Below are 21,045 nucleotides of genomic sequence, written 5' to 3' on the forward strand. Positions count from 1 at the left end.
TTCCATCCCCACTTTGGGAGAGAAAGAAATTGACGACTCTCTCTCCACGATCACGGACAATACTACTGAGCTGGCATCTGTAATTACCTTTTTTGAAGAAAATGATCCTTCTCCCAATCAAGCTAAACGTGTGCAAGCCAGGTTATTTCATTTTTCTAATAGAGTTAACGATCTATTGTCTCTGAAGTTGAATGACATTCAGAGGAAGGAAGCTAGCGTCGTTCTTCAAAATCTTTCTGAATTGTCCAGTAAGGTTACCCAATTGTTATCTGGGGAGGTTCCTCCCAAAACCGACCAACCCGCTACGGTAAACGTAGTCAGCGAGGACCGTTCTCCCACCGGGGAAGAAAGTACTAAATCGATAAGAGTTCAACAAACCTCTGCCCCATTAGACCATGAATCTGAACGACGTACCTCATTGAATAATGTACGTTCTGAATTGGCTTCTTTGCCACTTAAACCTTTACCTACTATGTCACCCGGGTTCAGCAGCTTACCTCATCCATTAGCAATGTTGCTCAGAGGTATTTCTAAGTTTTCGGTTAACTCTACCAGTGATGTTATTTCATTCTTAAGGTTTTTAGTTGAATTTCAGGACCATGCTTTTGTTTTTTCTCTTTCTCCATGTCAAATTTTGCAGATAATTTATCCCTATGCAACTGGTGTTCTCTCGGAGAAAATTGTTAGGGCAATAGCTGAACAGTCATCTATTGAAGATTTTCATGCACACCTTCTTGCAAGTTTCATCCCTGCTCGTGCGAGGTCATCTCTGATTCAGAAGTACTATTATCGAGTACAGAGACTGGATGAAAATCTTGCTGATTTCATACAAGACATTAAAATCTATACCAGGGTGTTTGCTCTTCACTTTCCTGAAGATCAGATTGTACAGGCCATTGTGGAAGGCATTTCTCAATCTTACAGATCATACTTGTGTTTTGCGTCGCGTCCGCAAACTTTTGCCGAGTTAGAGGCTATGACCGTCTCCGCCGAAGGAGTTAGATACGCCGATACCTTGCGTGTCGCGAAAGAACCCCCTCCTTCTTTTAGTAATCCCCGGCCTCCACCTCGCCGACCAGTCACACCCCGTAAATGTTATGCTTGCGGGTCGCCTGACCATCTTCGCAATAAATGTCCATTGGTCAAATCTAGTAGGACAAATAATGGAGCAGGTTCCTCACAAGGCTGTTTTAAATGTGGGGCTTTCTCACATATCGCCAAGAATTGCCCAAATTTGAATAGCACACCCTCCTGCTCAACTTCTGGTGCAACTTCCACCAATGCCAATAATAATAAGTGACTAGTGGCTTCGGCTGAGTCGACTACTTCATCTTCCCGAGGCTCAGCCCCTTGTAAACATGTCGAAATTTCAGGGAAAACTCAGTCTTCAAATTTATCTTTTGAATGCCCCAGAGAATGTCTTAGGATTGCGGCGGATACCCCCGCACCTGTTCCTTTTCTCAAAATTGAATTAAATAATGAACCTGTAACAGCTCTGTTAGACTCTGGCAGTGTTTGTTCTATTATTTCGGCTGAAAGGTATTCGAAATTGAAATCTATGTGTAAACGTCCTGACTATTGCTCATCTTCTGTTCAATATGTTTCGGCTAATTCTTCTCCATTAGAAATGTTAGGTTCCTTAAAAGCCAAAATTCGTATTTCTAAATTTACTTGGAAAGTTAAATTGTTTGTGGCAAAGCACTTATCTTGCCCCATTATATTGGGAGCCGACTTCATGTCCCATACGGGTCTAGTGCTCAATCTTCAGAGTAAGTCATGCACATTCAAATTTGCTTCTAATTGTAAAATCCCCTTATTGAAATGTAATTCTGTATCATGTTCATATGTTCCGCCTTCCCAGGATGAGATGTTGTTAGATCTTAGACATCTACCTGAGGAGCAGGCTGACAGTATTCGTAAGTTGTGTCAGTCGTTTCCAGAGGTGTTCTCTGATACTCTTGGTGTTACTGACCTGATCGAATACAAAATTGAGGTCACGGATTCGATTCCTGTCCGTTTTCCACCTTATAGGCTATCTCCACCTAAAATGAAGACATTGAAAGAAATCATCGATCAAATGTTAAAGGATGGTATTATTAGGCCCTCTAAGTCGGCGTATTCTTCACCTATTTTTCTAGTCCCGAAACCCCAAGGAGGCTTCAGGCCTGTCATTGATTATAGTGCTCTCAATCGGAAGGTGGTGTTACAATCTGTGCCCCTTCCCGACCTTCATTCTTGTTTTTCATGGTTTCGTAAAGCTAAGTTCTTTACCATCTTGGATCTAAATCAGGCCTATAATCAAATTCCTCTGGCTGAAAAATCTAAACATCTTACAGCTTTTGCCACGGATTGGAATTGTATGAATACAACCGCGTATCTTTCGGGCTCCCCACGGGAGCAGCCGTACTTACCAGACTGCTAGATAGGGTATTCTCCGACATCAAATTTGAGTACTTGTACCACTATCTGCATGATGTCGTCGTATTTTCGGAAACATTCGAAGAACACCTAGATCATCTGCGAGAAGTTCTCAATCGCCTTCGTAAAGCTGGGTTAACTGTGAAATTGTCCAAGGTCGCCTTCGCTAAACCCTCTATGTCATTCCTAGGGCATATTGTCTCGCCCGATGGTGGTGCAGTCGATCACTCTAGAACACAGGCCATCCGTGATTTCAAGCCTCCCAAGGACATCAAAGGTATTGCCAGGTTCATTGGTATGGTGAATTTCTTCAGGAAATTTATTCCTAACTTCGCTAATAGAGCGGCGCCCTTGAACCTTCTTCGTAGGAAAGGCATAAAATTCGAGTGGGGGCCTTCGCAACAAGCCGCTTTTGAAGATCTTAAATTAGCTCTCTGTAATGCCCCTGTCCTTGCTATGCCAGATTTCTCGAAGAAATTCATCGTCCAAACCGACGCGTCGTCGTCGGCGGTAGCTGCAGTCCTTCTTCAAGAGACTAAACTAGGGAGGCACCCCATCGCCTATGCATCTAGGACTCTATCGGCTCAAGAAGCCAAGTATTCCATCTATGAGCTCGAAGGTTTGGCAGTCTTATTTGCCTTACAAAAGTTTCGTCTCTATCTGGAACATGTCAAATTCGACCTGGAGACTGATAATCAAGCCTTAAGCTGGGTCTTAGGTAGGCCGCGTCGTACTGGTCGTATAGCCCGGTGGGCCATCCGAATTTCTGCCTTCCAGTTTGACGTTAGGCATATCAGAGGTACTGAAAATGTTGTCGCAGACGGACTCAACCGTATGTTTTCCAACGACATCGAGACCCATGAACTGATCGATAGTTCATCACCTCCCGAGTTCATACTATCTGAGGTTAATGCCATCTTAACAGATGCTCCCATGCTCTTTAGGGATATTGAGAAATATCAACGTGAAGATCCAACGCTGGCTCCGATCATGGAAACCCTTTCTTCTGGGGAACATGTTGTCCCTTATGTACTGAGGAATGGTGTTTTATGTTGACCTTCGAGGCATGATAAGATGATGAAAGTTGTGGTTCCAGCTGTTCTTGTACCAATGATCTTCAAGTACTAACATGAGACCCCATTAGGGGGCATTTAGGCATCTTTAAAACCCGTGAAAAGATCCGTGAAATGTTTATCTGGAAGGGTATGGACGGTGAAATTCGTGAACTAGTAAAGGCTTGTAAATCTTGCTTGCCTATTAAACCCACCATATCTACCAAGATAGGCCTTTTGTCCTCTCATCAAGCGTCGCGCCCAATGGAACGCCTGTATATTGATTACGTAGGACCCTTCCCCCAGTCAAAGGGGAATGCCAACAAGTTCATCCTTGTATGTGTAGATGGTTTTACAAGATTTTCTTGGTTATTCCCGACTAAGCTGGCTACCGCTCAGTCCACCATTACTTGTTTAAATTCTATCTTTGCTTCTTTTGGTCCGTGTCAATATATTGTGTCTGACAATGCTAAGGCTTTCACATCCAATCTGTTTCGTAAATTCTGTTTTGATCTGTCCATATCTCATGTGACTACTTCTGCTTATTATTCCCAACCATCTCTTGCTGAAAGAGTTAATCGTAATCTGAGGTCCGCGCTTATTGCCTAACATCAAGAAGACCATTCCAGGTGGGACACGTCCCTGCATTGGTTAGCTTTCGCTCTGAATTCGGCTGTTCATGAATCACATAGATTTACTCCAGTTTCGTTGATGTTCAAGTTTGTTCCCAACACGCCGCTCTCCAACCTTTGATCTTTGAGTGATATTCTACCTGAGACAATAGATCCAGATAATATTAAAGATCTTTGGAAGAAGGCTAAAGCCAATCTTAAAGTGTCTCATGAAAAGGTTAGGGAAAGATATGATCGTGGACGGAGACCCACCAATTTGAAGGTAGGTGACCAGGTGATGGTCAAAAATTTTGTTCCCGCGGGCAAGCTTGCCCCCAGATTTCATGGGCCGTGTATTATTCTCGATTTCCTTACACCCGTTACCTTATTGCTAAGCAATCCAGCCACCGAGAGGATATTTAGGGTTCACCTGTCGCAGGTGAAACCTGTGTAGCTTCCGCGCTAACGTAGCTGATTTTATATTTACTTTAACATTTTTGAAAGAATTCGGAAGGTTATTTTTTTTTGGTTGCATTTTGAGGCCTTCTGCCCTTGGAGTCAGGTTCTTTGTATTTAAGCATTTATTGTACATCTTCCCCGACCATTTAAACTGCCATCCTGTCCTTGCCATGGCCATTACCATGCTCCCGTCTCCTGCTCACATAAAACTGTGGCTAATTGGAATGAAATAAATATCTCCACGCCGCTGGCCCCTCAACTTCACCACAAAGTCTGTACCCTAAAATCATTATGGTCCAACAAATTCTGCCGCCGAGATCTTAATGTTTCAGTGCCCCCGCAGCAGCGCGGCGCCATACCGCCACTGAGGTGGGGTATGGGCCCGCCACTCTTCAGTGAGGCCAACCAGTGTACGGCGAGCCGGAGCCCTCCTCCCGGCCAAGGCTGATGTGCGGCGCACAACCTGCAACTTGCCCGCGACCTGTATGTTCGCCGCGGGCGCGGCGTGCTTCAACTCCACGACTCCTCTCATAGTGCGGGCGAGCGGTATCTCAGGGTACTTGAGGGGTCCGAGCGGCCCCCTTTGGACACAAGCAGCGGCGGCCGGTCTGGCCGTCAAACTTAAACAACATTGAATGTACTTAATCAGCTACATGGACATTTAATATCAACAATTACTACATTTTTTGGATTCAACTGCAATATTTGGTGGACTTAGAAAATGTTTCTTCCCTTTCAAGAATTAAAGGTTTTTCCTTCTAAATTCAACTTCTACAAGCATAAAGACATTACATCAAAAGTAACTACAAAGAATTTTGAAACTGGATCCAATCATTTACGAAAATTTGGTTGTAAATACTTCTGCATTCACGTCTATATCAACATCATAACTTGGACCTTATTTTAAAACAAAAGTTTATGTTCTTCTGTGTTACCCCTGGGAGGGACTTTTGGGGGGGGGGAGGTCTGTACCAGGCGGTACACCTCCGCGCCGCTAATTCAAACTTTGCGCCAGTTGAAACTCCTCTACTGGAGGAAGCCTGAACTCTAACAACCATGTTAATTCTAAAGGTTATCAGAAGATGTCGCTATCTGTAAAGTTTGAAGAGTTCTGAACTGTGCCTTTTTCGATTTATTTTTGTTTTCTCTCTGTAGTGAGAAGTGTGAACATTCTCTTCTAGATGGCAATACTGAAGAAATACAACGGTGCACCCTAGTGCGAAATGAAAGAACTTTTTTTGAAGAATTTTAGTATGCATAAGTTTGTTCTTTGTTAAATTTCTTTCAGTCATTGTTTAGGTTGGCTGTATAACCCTTCTCTTTCCGCCGGTTTTGAATTCGACCAATGAGTAATTTTTGTAATTAATTTTCCACCAATCCTGGTTTTCTTCTTCACTTCTGACATGTAATCTTTTGGTCGTCCAATAAAATGATTGTGGGCGGGTGTTATCATTCCTGAAAGGTCTCGAATGTTCCGCGAGGGTATATAAACTGCTGATTTTCGGGTCTGTGCGCCACTTCAGTAACACCTATCATTGTGTAAATTATGTAGCAGGGGGCGGGAAGCGCCTCTTTCTTCGGGCAGCAGTTCATCCATAAGGTAATGGCCTTTTAATAACTTCTTTTCTTGCCAGCTCAGCAGTTTAACCCTCGGGGCGGGTTCAAAACCTTCTACCATGTAACTTTCCTCTAAAATGTAAAAGACTCTTGATTTAAATTCTGCCTCTGTAACTACATATGGGGATAGAGAGTGCTTAACCCTCTCGAGCTCCCACTCATATTGCTTTGAGGTGAACTTATTTTCACTACCATTTCTTCCCTTCTAATGTAATGTAAATCGTTTTCTTATATGAGTCACCTCTTTAGTATGGTATTAGCCCTTGCATTAGCGGCCTAGTGCCAAGTAGGTTTTAAATAAAGTGTATTAGGAGTGCAAGTACGCCTCCTCTCAAGTTGGTATTTTGGAGGCCATGTAATTGTCCTGTTTCTTTATTGAGTAGGCCTCAGTAGGTTGGGTATTTTTACCCCTGTTTTCATGTGCTTGGAGGTCAGCTTGAAGGTGGAGTTTGGTGTGGCCTTTGATAGGCTTGAACTTTAAGAGCGGGTTGCTCTTTCTTAACATTTTGATTTCTGTGTGCCTCGAGCAAGCTTTACTGAGTAATAGGGAGCAAGAGCTCCTGGGCATGATTGGGGTTTTCTGCCCCTTTGTCAAACCTGGTATCTGGCTAAAGTTGGGCTAATTGCTCAAGAATTATGTGTCTGGCTCTCGGAGCCCAAATCCTGTAACACTGTAATTGTACATTCTCGATTTGTTGCTAGGCTACTGAGTACCTGTTATATTTGTTATTTCTTGATCTTAAAAAGAAAATATAACCTTGTTAAATTTTAAATTAACTTTAATTTCGTATATTGAGACCTATTCCTCCCAGCACCTTCTTTCACCTCTGCTAATCCACCAAACCACGGTAACAACAATAATAATAATAATAATAATAATAATAATAATAATAATAATAATAATAATAATAATAATAATAATAATATATTAACTATATTATAATATATTAATATTATTATTATTATTTTTTATACGAATATTAGTATTATAAACCAGTGTCGTGATATTTGGAGAAAGGTGCGGCATTAGAAGTCATAGGTTAGGCCGTGTGCAGAGTACGTGTGGAATTGAGGTTCTTTTAATTTTGAAGTCACGACGGTTAGAAGTTTGAACTCACGGTGTGAGCTGTTGTAATCACACATGTAGAGGAATTAACCTCAGTATAATAGAGTGTGTACTGCGGTATCATTAAAGGGACGGCTTGTTATGTCCGTAAGAGGCGAGGCTAATTACCGCCCACACCAGGGGTGAGAGTCACCCTTGAACCAGATATAATTTTGTGTGTGTTCGTCTCAAGAGAAGCAACTTTGGGCTGAGAGATGCAGTGCCTGTCTGAATATGGTTAGCGCGAAACATTTGGTTGGAATTATTTAACACGGCAGATTAGTGTATTTTACTAATAAGCGACACGGTGACTGGCACTTAATATTTTGTTATATTATTATTATTTATTTGAGTATAAATTAGCTATGGTTTTCAGTGTCACCTGCGTCATTGGGGTCATCAGACCAATCCTGGGCGTGGGCACCATTATTCTACAGTGGTGGGCTGAGGGATGTGTATCTCATTCGATTCTTGTATATAAAATGTCTGACTATTTTATGATGCTTTGTGTAACATGTAGTGATTGTAATTAGCGTCGGCGATGGTTTTATACCATCGGCACGGCGAATTGCGTGTTCAAGTGAAGGTGTTTGATCCATGTCTGTATAATTTATCTTCAGGTATTCCGTTGGGAAATAATTTGTGTGTTCTAGATTAGGCGTCACTCAGACTTGTCGCATGAGTGTAGATTTTATTTCCCAGTAATATGGGATAGCTTCAGTGTTTATGATAAATGTTTCCGTTCACGTTACGTCATGGTATCTCGCATCGCGATAAATAGTATTCGGACCTATCACACAAGATCAGAGGTTAATAAACAACTCACAAATAAATGTAGAATCAATTTGTATGTATATATATGTTTCATTTCCATAATCATAGGATTCATTAAACCGATTGAATTATTTTCAACTTTATAGGAATGTGTTCTCATTCTAGTTACAGTAGGTATGCCCCGTTTTCTCCTACCCGATCTGCGCCCATTAGTTTTCACCTGTTAACGACCATGTAGATTTTTCGCCAGAGCCTTTCAGGGTAGGGGCGGGTACAATAGGAATGGCTATTCCAGGATTCCTGCAGATATTTTAGATTCAGGAGGTCGTTTGGACTGTATCCCTATTGGCCTTTTGATAGGGAAGATCACGGGAAATTACTGACGAAAACGAGTGCTGGTGGACAGAACTCAGAGAAGTGACTTAGGCCTATACAGTATATGAGTAAAGGTCTGCAATCACGGATGGTGTTAGGATTGTGAGCGACTGAAGGGGGAGATGGACAATGGTAAATTAGATGAAAAGTCTAGTTTTACGAAGAGGACGGGCTGATAGTACCTCAGGTGTGATCCTCATAGTAACTAGGTAGTTACACATGGTTACGAGAGTATTTAGGGGTTGTAGCGAGGATGTGAAAGATGTGGTGGTGGTGATTATTGTTTTAAGAGGAAGTACAACTAGGCAACCATCCTCTATATAACACTAATCAGAGAGAAAAATGGAAGCTATCCGACACTTCGAAAAGTGAAGGTATCGGCCAAAGGAAGACAAGGGCCACGAACGGCGCGAAAATGAAACTCTCTAGACCTCCATACGTAATAGCGTTGGGGCCGGAAAGGAACAAGAGGATAGATGAAAGTGAGGAGCCTGATCAAGTAACTGGAAGCAATGTCAGGACTCAGCTAAGGCCCCATGGTCGCCACCCAGAGTACAGAGCCTTTGGGTCCCCTTACGACAGGCAGGGGATACCGTTCCCACCCACACGGGGGTCTCTGATAAAACCGCAGTTAAATCTAATGCGTGAGACCGTCAACAGGATTACTCAATGCGACAACTGGGGGAAAATTGTTCTTGGTGATTTCCGACAAACGAGTAGTGTTACGATGACTTGGGAATAAAGAGACGAGCTGTTCGACTAAGTGGTATGTTGTGGCTCGAGTGGAGTTCGAATTCAAATTGTTTATGTATAGAAAGAGCAAACCAATGGTGAGTGAGAGTTCCCAAGTCAGTGGACAGTTTGAACACGACACGAAAATCCGCTAAATTTCTTTGTCGTCAGTGAAGATGAGTTCGTCTAGAACTAGAAAAATCTCGAAGCCATTGCTGTAGCATAACGAAAGCACGAAAATGCCCCTTTTTGCTTTATATTTGTCCTCACATTATTTGCGTTCACTTCTATTATGAGAAACTTTGTACGAAAATAAAAGGACGTATTAGACTGCTCTGTGCACCACGTCACAAGCCTAACTTTACACTTTCTCTTACATCATTTATTTATTTGATTTATTGTTCAACAGGCATTTCTGCCCACTTACAGAACATTCCCATTTCTTATTTCTAATTTTATAAATAGTTTACAATACAAATTAAAATATAACCCTAATATTATACTTATGAACTATGGACAGTGGTAAGTGTGTGTTTCAAATTATTTTAATTCCACCTAAAATATACATTATTAATCTAAATTAATCTAAGGACTAAATTATTCATGGTACACAATAATGCTACTCTCTCTGTGCGAGTTCCCTTCTGACTGACCTTAACAAGATACTCTCGTCGTGAAATATGTCCACGTTTGGCATTTTATTAATTAACTGACATATTCTGTTTAATGGCGAATTCGTATGGTGATTTGTGTTTGACCTTTTAACAAAGAAAGTTAAATTATTTCTATTGCTTCCAAACGGTGCATATAAATTTATTTGGTGGAGTAACTCTCGGTTATCTGCTTTACCTTTGAGAATTCTATGTAGGTATTTTACACAAGTTAATGTTCTCCTCGTATGCAACCTATCTATCCAAAAATTTGTTATTAAGTCACTATATGCTACATATTTTGCACTAGTTTTAGAGATACAGAAATACAGATATCTTAGAAATTTAGCTTGAACATTTTCTATTTCTTTTATACGTTTGATACATGATGGATTCCAGACTATAGAGGCATATTCTATTACTGTTCTAACTAGTAAATTGTATACCTGTATTATCGCTTTGATATTTTTGAATTTGTTTGTGTTTCTTATTAGAAATCCTAGGTTCCTATAGGCCTTATTTACGGCGTTATTTATGTGTATATGGAACTGAAGTTTACTATCAAATATCACTCCTAAATCCTTCTTTTTTTCAACTCGTTTTAGGCTGATACCGTTCATTTCATAAGAATGGATTTTTGGTTGTCTTTTTCTAGTAAAGGTCATTGATTCACATTTCTTAATATTGAATTGAAAGGAATTGTGTTTTCCCCATTCAACCAATGCTGTGAGGTCTTGTAATTTTTCGCTATCATTGTTTGAACTAATTTGCCTGTAAATTTTCATGTCATCGGCATATAATTGAAATTTAGAATTCTTTAACACAGAGCCAATATCGTTAACAAACAGAATGAACAACAGTGGACCTAATTTTGAACCTTGGTTTATGCCTGAAGTTACCCTGTACATGGATGAAGCTACCCCTTTGAAACTAACAAATTGAAATCTATTCCTGAAGTAGTAGTTAAAGAATTCGACTAGTTCAGGGCTAAAACTAAAACTGTGAAGCTTGTTTAGAAGTTTATGATGATCAATCCTATCGAATGTTTTTGTCATGTCCGTGTATATGACATCCACTTGCCCTCCTTGATCTAAAATAAATGACACATAGTGTGTAAAGTTTACTAAATTCGAACTTGTTGATCTCCCTCGCATAAAGCCATGTTGTTGCTCTATGATGACTTTATCAACATGTCGATAGATATTACAGTAAAGTATATCCTCAAACACTTTGCATAAGACCAATAGTATTGATACTGGTCTATAATTATGTACATTTTCGATATTACCATCTTTGTAAATTGGACACACTCTTGCTATCTTCCACAAATCAGGAAATATTTTTTGTTGCAGCGATTTGTTAACAATTATACAAAGTGGATATGCAAGAGCGTCTCCGCATCCTTTCACTGTATATTATCTGGACCAGCACTTCTTTTAGATTGTAATCTTTTTATAGCACATTTAACATCATCAACAGATACCACTGAAATGTTTAGCATGTCAAGTTCCTTACATTGCAGTTCCTCTAGAACATACTGCTCATTATTTTCGGTGTTACTTTTTGTGAATGTACTTTTGAAGTAAGAGGCAAATCCATCGGCTATTTCTGTCTTAGAAGCTAAGGTGCTATCATTCAGTACATATCTGTGACATTCTTGATTATTGGTCCCCTTTTGCTTTAGAAAGTGCCAAAAGTTTTTGCTATTACTACCTATACTACTTTCTATACCTTGAATGTATTCTTATTTTCTTTTTAAGCATTGCTCTCTTTGTTTTGAACTCTGTCATACGATATTCACTACAAAGTCTTCTTTTCCTATGATACTCCTTATTTCGAATTAGTTGTATTATACCATATTGGATAAGTTCTTTTACTATACTTAGTCAGAGGAACGCAATATTCAAGAATCTCACAGAATTTATTATAGAAGCAATCTAAAGCACTGTTAATGTCATTCAATTCTGACCAATCACAAGTGTTTAGTAATTCAAAGAATAATTGCAAATTAGCTCTATTGCAATTATGATGCCTAAAAGTTGATCTACTGTCCAATGTATTAAGTTTTCTTAGATTAACTTCTATTGAAAGCATGAGTGCAGGATGATAGTCATCTTCAGGTAACAAAGGCTGGTTATCTCGCTCAATGTGAATTTGCTCTGTTGTAGAGGCCAGAACTAAATCTAAACAGTATCCAAATTTATTCGTGATAGTATTTCTAGACGTTAGATCCATGAAAAGCTGCATTGCTGCCGGTCTTGCTTTACTTGTACCAACATCCTGATTTGTTTCTCTCATCTCCTACAATACAAATAGGACTTTTATTTCCTAGATTTACTGCTGATTCAACTAGGTATTTCAAAAAATTCACAGTATTGATCAAGTTTAGAATTTGGTGGAAAATGCACTACTCCTATAAAATATGACCTACATTTAAACTGAACTTTAACCATTACAAATTCAAATTTACGAGAGTAAGAAATAATCTGATGAGTTTTAAACATTTTATCAAGGGCTATTACCACCCCACCTCCCCTCCGTTTTCCTGTTACTTTATGTTCTCTATCTGCTCTAAACACACAGTAATTACTAGGTATGATTTCAGTATCGTATATAGACTTAGTGAGCCAACTTTCGGTTATGCAGATTATCTTATGGTTATTTTCAGAGGCAGCTAAAAATAGTTCTTGAGTCTTTGTCCTAACTCCTCTCACATTCTGGTAGCTAATAGTTACCCCTTCTTTACTACTATACCTATCTATACTATTATCCATGTTTTGTTTTGGCATTTCACTTTATCTTTTCATGTCTTCTGCACGTTTAATCTGTAAGACCGGATCGCCTGGCTTCCTTCTCACAAATATCTTGCCATTCCGCACCCAGCAGAACTGGCAATTGGCCTCTTTCCTCTTTGCTTCTTACCTGTGTAAAGAGCTTCTTCCTGGAAGGGGAAAGGCTGGCTTGTTGTCCACCCAAGGTCGAGGGTTGTTATTGTCTTCCCTCGTTTAGCTCTGGCATCCAACAGTTTCTCCTTATCCGCTCTCCGCACGATGGAGTACCCGGTCCGGCGGATGTTCATGAGGGAAATCTGTGACATATGTCGATCATTGATGAATCGATATTTACCCCAGTGGCAGCAATAACTTTACCGACCACCTTCTCCGTGCTTTCACCTTGTGTTTCTGGAACTCCGTGTATTTCTACGGAATTCAGTCTGGTGTACTGCTCAATGTCTTCCACTCGTCCCTTCAAGTCATCCACTTCCTGTCTCACTTTGTTGTTTTCCGATTTTAGAATGTCGATTACCTGTGGCAGGTCCACTAGCGATCTCTTTTGGTCATTCACCGCACTCTGTGTCTCGTCTAGTCTGCAGTGACAAACTTCCAGAGAGTACCCTAGGTCTTTTTGCTCACTTCTTAGTTCTTTCAGTTGCTTATAGATGTCCTCCAGTGTAACTTTAGAAGGTTTATCACCCTCTCCTGTTTTCGTTTCTCCTTTGTTACAGTCCTCACACTCCTTTGTTATACTTTTATTTTTCACAATTGCATCACTCTCACTTTTATTAAGTTTTACACACTTGCCATGGTAGAGGTAACCACGTTACTTTCCAGAAATTACACTTTACACTGGCCACACTTTCCTTAATTTACACAAATTTGCTATATTTATGTTAATGTCCTCGTTGGTGTCGCCTTACTTTGTCCAATTTACGGAGCTTCACTCGTACACACTTCTACATGACCGCCATTACAGCCCCGATATATTATATTATATTATATTATATTATATTATATTATATTATATTATATTATATTATATTATATTATATTATATTATATTATATTATATTATATTCTATTCTGAAAATTAAATATTTTGTACGGATTGAAATACCCTATAAATTCCATGTTTCGCTTTCCTAATCTTTACTGTACTCACAAAGATGCAAAGACATTCACGATTTCACTGACATCAGTTGCTGAAGAGTCTGTCATACCGTTTCAGTTTCGAATGGGGGCGTTGTGGGGAAGAAAGAGTAACAGTAATTATGAGATCTAAAACGTTACCAATTTCTTACGAGAGACGGCTGTGCTACACTCAATTACTCTACTTACGAAATGTAAAAACAAGGCTCATTCTACAACATCCTTCCCCGTGCGGATTGCCAATCGGGTAAGATTATGTATTCATTTATTATTTTTTTCTGGAGAAGTCTGCGCGCCTGACGTTACGCCACTGAACTGCTCCTGACACTATCTAGTGAAAAGAATACCAACTATGTAAGCAACCAACTCTCGCAGCTGTACGAGAGGAAGTTAGTCAAATAGGCCTATAAATAATTTCGAACCATCTTTCACAAACCTACGTCAGATTACAAAGCTCTCCTGGCACGAGGCACGATGGACTACATGGAGACTGCTTTCCGAAACTACAAAACTAGATGAAGGAAGAGTTTCCACACTTAGGAGAGTTAAGCTGAAATGAAATGGCGTATGGCTTTTAGTGCCGGGAGTGTCCGAGGACAAGTTCGGCTCGACAGATGCAGGTATCTTGAGCTGACGCCCGTACGCAACCTGCGCGTCGTGATAAGCATGAAACGATGATGAAGACGACACATACATCCAGCCCTCGTGCCAGCGAAATTAACCAATTATGTTTAAAATTCCCGACCCTGCCGGGAATTGAACCCGGGACCCCTGTGACCATGGAGCCGGACCGAGTTAAGAAAGTGAAGGCCAACTAAGGCAAGAGCGAGGATCCTGGCGGTACGTAGTCCCCAACCCCTGAAAATTTCCCACTCAGTGCAGAGAGCCCGGCGTGAGAGACACCCATAGACTCACACCATAAAACGAATTTAATCTAAATTTCAAATTTTGCAGCGTAGAATTCCGAAGGGAGAATGATGCCATGACGTTTCTCTACAAAATCATAGATGGAAGAATTGAAAAAATCTGAATTCCTGGCACTCCTAGGATTAAGAAATATAACATTTTAAACTGACCACCACTATCTACAAGAGTGCAACTTCAACTCCCCATTAAAACAAATTCCACCACATTTCTCTAATAATGTCCATAGAATGAACGTGTTATATTAGTTCATCACTGACATTTAAACTTAAAGTGAAATTTTATTTTATTATTCACGTAGTTCATGGTGTGGGCTACTGAAGTCATGTCCTAGTTCATGAACCATGGACAACGGCTGAGCGACCTAGTACAGAAGTGGGCATCTCGGACGTATTCTGAGTCCTTAAACTCAGGAGGCTTGGACTATACAATTCACCGGTGGTCCCTAACCCGTTAAGGAGTGATCCTCGTCGGCACCGAGCTCAGAACATTTTAAGCAAGCCTCGGACCTATGGGAATTATTGAGTCCCACTAACATTTGACAAGCGAAGGACTCCTTGGAAACGACTTGGCGAACAAAATGAAATTCGATGAGGAGCTAACAATATTAATGGGGCTTATGGAGGCAAGCTGAGTCAGCAAAGTGGATGTGTCAGGAGTTAACGATATTCGGGTAAGGGGAGATAACGAGAAATAAATTATAAAGTAGTCATAACTGGTGGTAAGAGAGCCTCCGTGGCTCAGACGGCAGCGCGTCGGCCTCTCACCGCTGGATACCGTGGTTCAAATCCCGGTCACTCCATGTGAGATTTGTGCTGGACAAAGCGGAGGCGGGGCAGGTTTTTCTCCGGGTACTCCGGTTTTCCCTGTCATCTTTCATTCCAGCATTACTCTCCATTCTCATTTCATAGCATATATCACTCATTAATGTAAATCACTTTGGGAGTGGCGACCCCATCGTAATAACAGCCTATATCTGATTCATTCATTACATCCCTGACCTGGTCAAAAACTGGAAAGCAGGTTGTAGGTTTTCAAAGGAAAGGGTACAGTGTGGGTTAGGACTGTTCGGTACGCAACATAGTTTCTGTTAACCACGTAAATGAGCGAATGATGTCGGTAGATTTAGCGTTTGTAGGAATTCGGAGGACAAGAATTTTCTTAGTCAACTCACAACGTGAGGGTTCAGATGAGGATGAGTGACATCATAGCGAGGATGGGATGATGCCAACGGGCGATTTCATTGCGAGAGTTGAAGCCGTACCCAGCTACCTACATTGTGTTTCACAAAGGACCAAAAATTAACGGTGTTCAAAGTATGTGTGAAATTGTTCTACTTCTAAGAACACAACTTAAAACTTTTCTCATAAATGGAGTATTTAATTCGGCTCCGTGGAGAAGCTTGCTGAAGTAAGCGACAGGCACCAGGTGGTGGTGGTGGTGGTGGTGGTGGTGGTAATTATTGTTTTAAGAGGAAATACAAGTAAACAACCTCTATATACCATTAATCATAGAGAAAAAGTGGAAGGGATCCGACAGTTCGAGAAACGAAGGTAGAAGACAAGGGGCACGAAGGGGGTGTCTAGGTCTCGAGTGCTCTAATACCGTCGGGGTCGGGAAAGAACAAGAGTTGACCATCGGAGGTCAGAACCTGGCACAAGTATCAGGACACAGCTGAGGGCCCCGTGGTTTCCAACCCACGCTCCCAAGTGCTGAGCCCCTTAAGACAGGCAGGGGATGTTACTGGCATCGCACTATAGAACAAACTCAGGGCTGTGCCTCACACAAAGCTGATTGAAGGCAGTGTCCTACACAAAACAAGAATTCCTCCTCTTTAACAAAGTTTAAGGAGCTCACAGATCGGAAACTTTTTTGAGGAAACGGCCATAGACACTTACCATCTCCAGAAATCTCCGCACACCACGATTTTTCTTGGGGGGCAGGGATAACCTTAACGCGGTCAGGATTTACCTTGATTCCTTCGTCAGATATTAAGTGACCTAGGAAGGAGATTTGCCTCGAGTGCAGGGAAATCTTATTGGGATTGACAGTAAATCCGTGATGACGTAACAGTGAAAACACTTCTTGAATATGTGCTCATGAAAGAAAGCACTGAAATTAACCAGGTCGTTTAAAATATTGAACACCGGGCGAGTTGACCGTGCAGTTAGGGGCACGCGGCTGTGAGCTTGCATCCGTGAGATAGTGGGGTCGAATCTTACTGTCGACAGCCCTGAAGATGGTTTTCCATGGTTTCCCACTTTCACACCAGGCAAATGCTGGGGATGTACCTTAATTAAGGACACGGCCACTTCCTTCCAACTCCTAGGCCTTTCCTATCCCATCGTCGCCATAAGACCTATCTGTGTCGGTGCGACGTAAAGCAACTAGCAAAATATATATATGGGAACCTGTCCTAAAATGACATACTTCGATAAAATGACGCATGGGGCAGCACTTATCTCTACCTTGAATTATTCATGGATTGGTAAGACTGGAGCAGAGTTTATAGCATTGCTGCTGTTGCCGCGGGTTTTGTGTAGTAGTGGAAATCTCTCAACATCACGTCATTGAATTATAAAGTAAGTGTAATTCTATTACCAAATATGTTTATTTCAAATAGCGTAACAAATTTTTTATATATAGGGTAACTAAAAGCATTCATTCTGATTATTTTGTGGTATTTACATAACCCCTCACACAAGGCCTTTGTGAGCATTTCTGTGATGTGTTTGAGGTTAACAATGTTGGTAATGTCATTTTACCCGAGCAAAGTTTAATTTCATTTTCCTCCTTCACACTATTAAGACCATTGGTAATTGGATGAATAGGACTAACATCACGATTGTTGTTGTTGTTGTTGATGTTGGTGGTGGTGGTGGTGGTGGTGGTGGTGGTTGTTGGTTAACCTTTTGAGGGTTGGGAAATTTGTGGTCGTCAACCCGTTATTATTATTATTATTATTATTATTATTATTATTATTATTATTATTATTATTATTATTATTATTATTATTATTATTATTATTATTATTATTATTATTATTATTTGCAGAGATAATGGTTGGGAGTTACAAGAGAAGCAGTACTCGACAATCATGGGATAAAACAAATATGGAGCAAGCCATGAATGCCGTTAAAAAAAAGAAATGGGCTGGTATCTTGCATCCAAGACCTTTAATGTCCCACAACCTACGCTGAGGAGAAGAGTTCTAGGGAAAAATAAGAACGTAACTGGTGCTGATAAGGGACTGGGCCGCTATCAAACTACTTTTCCTTTGTTCCTGGAGGTTGATCTTATACAGCACATTCAAGATGTTGAATCTAGTCTTTTTGGTTTAACACTGGATGACGTTCGAAGGCTAGCGTATCAATTAGCTGAAAGTAATGGATTAGACCATCGTTTTAGCAAAGACGGAAAGATGGCAGGTTAGTATATTTCTGATAAACTGTAAGCTATTTGTTAAAAGGCTGTAGGATAGTGGCACTAATTTCATTTATCACAAATGTGTTCATCTTTTCTAGGCTGGGCATGGTTACGTGGTTTTCGGAAGAGGCACCCTGAGCTTTCATTGAGGCGACCAGAAGCAACTTCAACAGGAAGAGCCCGAGCATTCAATAAGCCACAAGTCTCTCTGTTTTTTTATAAATTAGAACTTGTTCTTACTCAGAATGGTTCCATCCAACAAGGATTTACAATGCAGACGAATCGGCTCTCTCCACAGTTCAGAGGCCCCAGAAGATTCTAGCTTCTAAAGGCAAGAAGCAAGTTGGTTCTATGACCAGTTCTCAAAGGGGTCAGCATGCGTCCGTAGTATGCTGTATGAGCTCTGCTGGTATTTTCATTCCGCCTACAATAATATTTGGTAGGAAGAAGTTCAAAAATGAACTTTTTGATGGAGCACCTACAGGAACATTGGCTCTTATAAACGAAATGGGCTGGACTGTTCCTTCAGTGGTTGAAACACTTCCAACAACATGTCAATTCATCAAAAGACCAGAAGGTGCTTCTCCTACTTGATGGCCATGCTAGTCATAAGCATGTTGATGTGCTAAGGACAATGGTATCATCATGCTCTCGTTCCCTCCTCACTGCAGCCATCGACTTCAGCCTCTGGATGTGACATTCTTTGGACCACTGAAGACATATTATAATCAAGAAGTATCCAAATGGCTCAAAGCCCACCCACGAAGAGTTGTTACCCAATACCAAATGGCTAGTTTTTTTTCATTAGCCTACGGGAAAGCAGCTTCAATTCACAATGCTACCAGTGGGTTTGCCAAAACAGGCATTTGGCCTTTAGATCGTGATGTGTTTCCAGATCATGTCTTCTGAGCAGCAGCAGTTACGGAAAGGTCTCTGCAATGCGAGCAACACCAGGAAGCAGACCAGGAAGACCAAAACAAGTCAAACAGTGAAACATTGAAAGAGGCTGCAACAGCATCCTTCCCAGCTCCTCAAGATTCTGTAATCCCCTCCAGTTCCTCATGCGCAACACCGTCATCCTCTAGGTCTTATCCAATTGAGAGTAGGCCTACATCTCCATCCTCATATATCAGACCAGTTCAGATATCTCCAATGCCTTCTGCATCAAAAACTGGTTGTGTCTCAAGAAAACGCAAACATGAAGGGTCTCAAATACTGACTAGCAGTCCATACGTCAATGAAATAAAAAATAAGGCTGCAGAGAAGAAGAAGGTAGTAACAAGACGCGCTACTCAACAGGCAAAAAAGAAGCTTTATTTAGGTACTGACAGCGATGAAGACGTGGATATTGATGCTGATGATGACAATGATGTACCATGTCTCTATTGTAATGACTTATTCAGTAACTCTAAACCAAGGGAGACATGGTCAAAGTGTACTAAGTGTGCAATGTGGGCACACAATGAGTGTGCTGGACTCTCAAGAACATCAAAAGCATTTATTTGTGAGTTGTGTGAGTAAAAAGTCTTTTTACTTGAGATATAGCAAGTATGCCATTTTACCCAAGTACCTGAGATAAAATGACATAGTAACATGTTTTTGAAAATATTCAAATTACAAGAGACAGAAAGATGCCACAATAGGGTTATTAATGTTCAAGAAATAAATGAGTTATCGCAAGAATTATGTCCACAGCAGTGTTTTTATTTTATGGTATGTCATTTTAGGACAGGTTCCCCTATATATATATATTCCTATGGATACTTTCTTGAAGTGAAAGTCCGAAAAGGGTAGCGAAGGCCGTGAGCTCTCTGCAGTCAGCATGCAAAGGGATCTGATATGATAATATATAGAATTCAGATCAAGCACAGTGAAAAATTTAGCCCCTCAAAGTGTTGAAAAGCACTCTCAGAAGTGGGCAAAGAGAAGCTCTCAAAGATGATTCTCCCATTGACCGTACGGTAATCTACTGCCAACCTGTATTGGTTCCCCTTCTTTGGCATGAGATATGTAAATTTGGAAGGACTGATAACACCATTATCTAAAAGCTTGTTAACACGATTTCTCATGTTGGCTAATGACTGGGTTATTATCCTTAAGTCCGAATTTATACGAAAAATGTTTCGCACTACCCAAATCTTCTGTCAACACGTCAGGAAAAGCATCAGTAAGATGTTAGAGCACCAACGTCACGCAAGAGAAGTAGCAGAGAGATGGCTTCCCAAAGGAAAAGATTGGCGGGAGCGAAAACGAAAGAAAAATGTTCTGGATATGACGGCCCAGTAGAATGCATGCAATTTGACTCTAGTGTGATTAGGGCCACCACATAAAAACGTTAATCCCACATGGTAATGAGCCGCTGCTCGTGAGCGGTGAAGACTCTGATCAAGGAACGAGACCTACCCTCAGGCACCGACGTGGGTTGCTACACGATTGTCGCGGTATGACCTCTCCTATCCTGCGAGGGCATTAACATGAGGGGTGGCGACTGAAGCGAATGAGTGGGTCTGGACCGAGAGAAGTGCTTGGAAAGTCTCTGGGAGAAGGAAACAGCCTTAGGATAGGAATTGCAGGCAGCAACAGGGTAAAGAGAGTCATTAGGATTGGGAGGAGGGTGATACGCCTGGTTTCTCGTTATAGTGGACTCGTACTCTCGTCCTAGACGTATAATATCTTGAGGGGAAGCTACAATACTTCTCTTAATGAAAAGTTTGAATTCAGGGGCCAAAGATCTATAGTGTCAAAGATTAATGCAACAGGCGAAGGCACACTTAAACTGCTGTGTAGGGTCATTATACCAGTGCTATAATCGCCTATGCTCTCATTTACACCTTCTGTACCACTGACAACCTCAAACTGAGACCATGCATATTCCTTAATAAGACGAAGACAACGCAGTGCTAACCCCTCTGACATAGCGTAAATGTGTGGAACGAAAAGGTCCTCCGATAGCTGACAGCAGTGCGCAATCTCGGC

This window comes from Anabrus simplex, chromosome X, assembly GCF_040414725.1.
Source record: "Anabrus simplex isolate iqAnaSimp1 chromosome X, ASM4041472v1, whole genome shotgun sequence".
Classification (NCBI taxonomy): domain Eukaryota; kingdom Metazoa; phylum Arthropoda; class Insecta; order Orthoptera; family Tettigoniidae; genus Anabrus; species Anabrus simplex.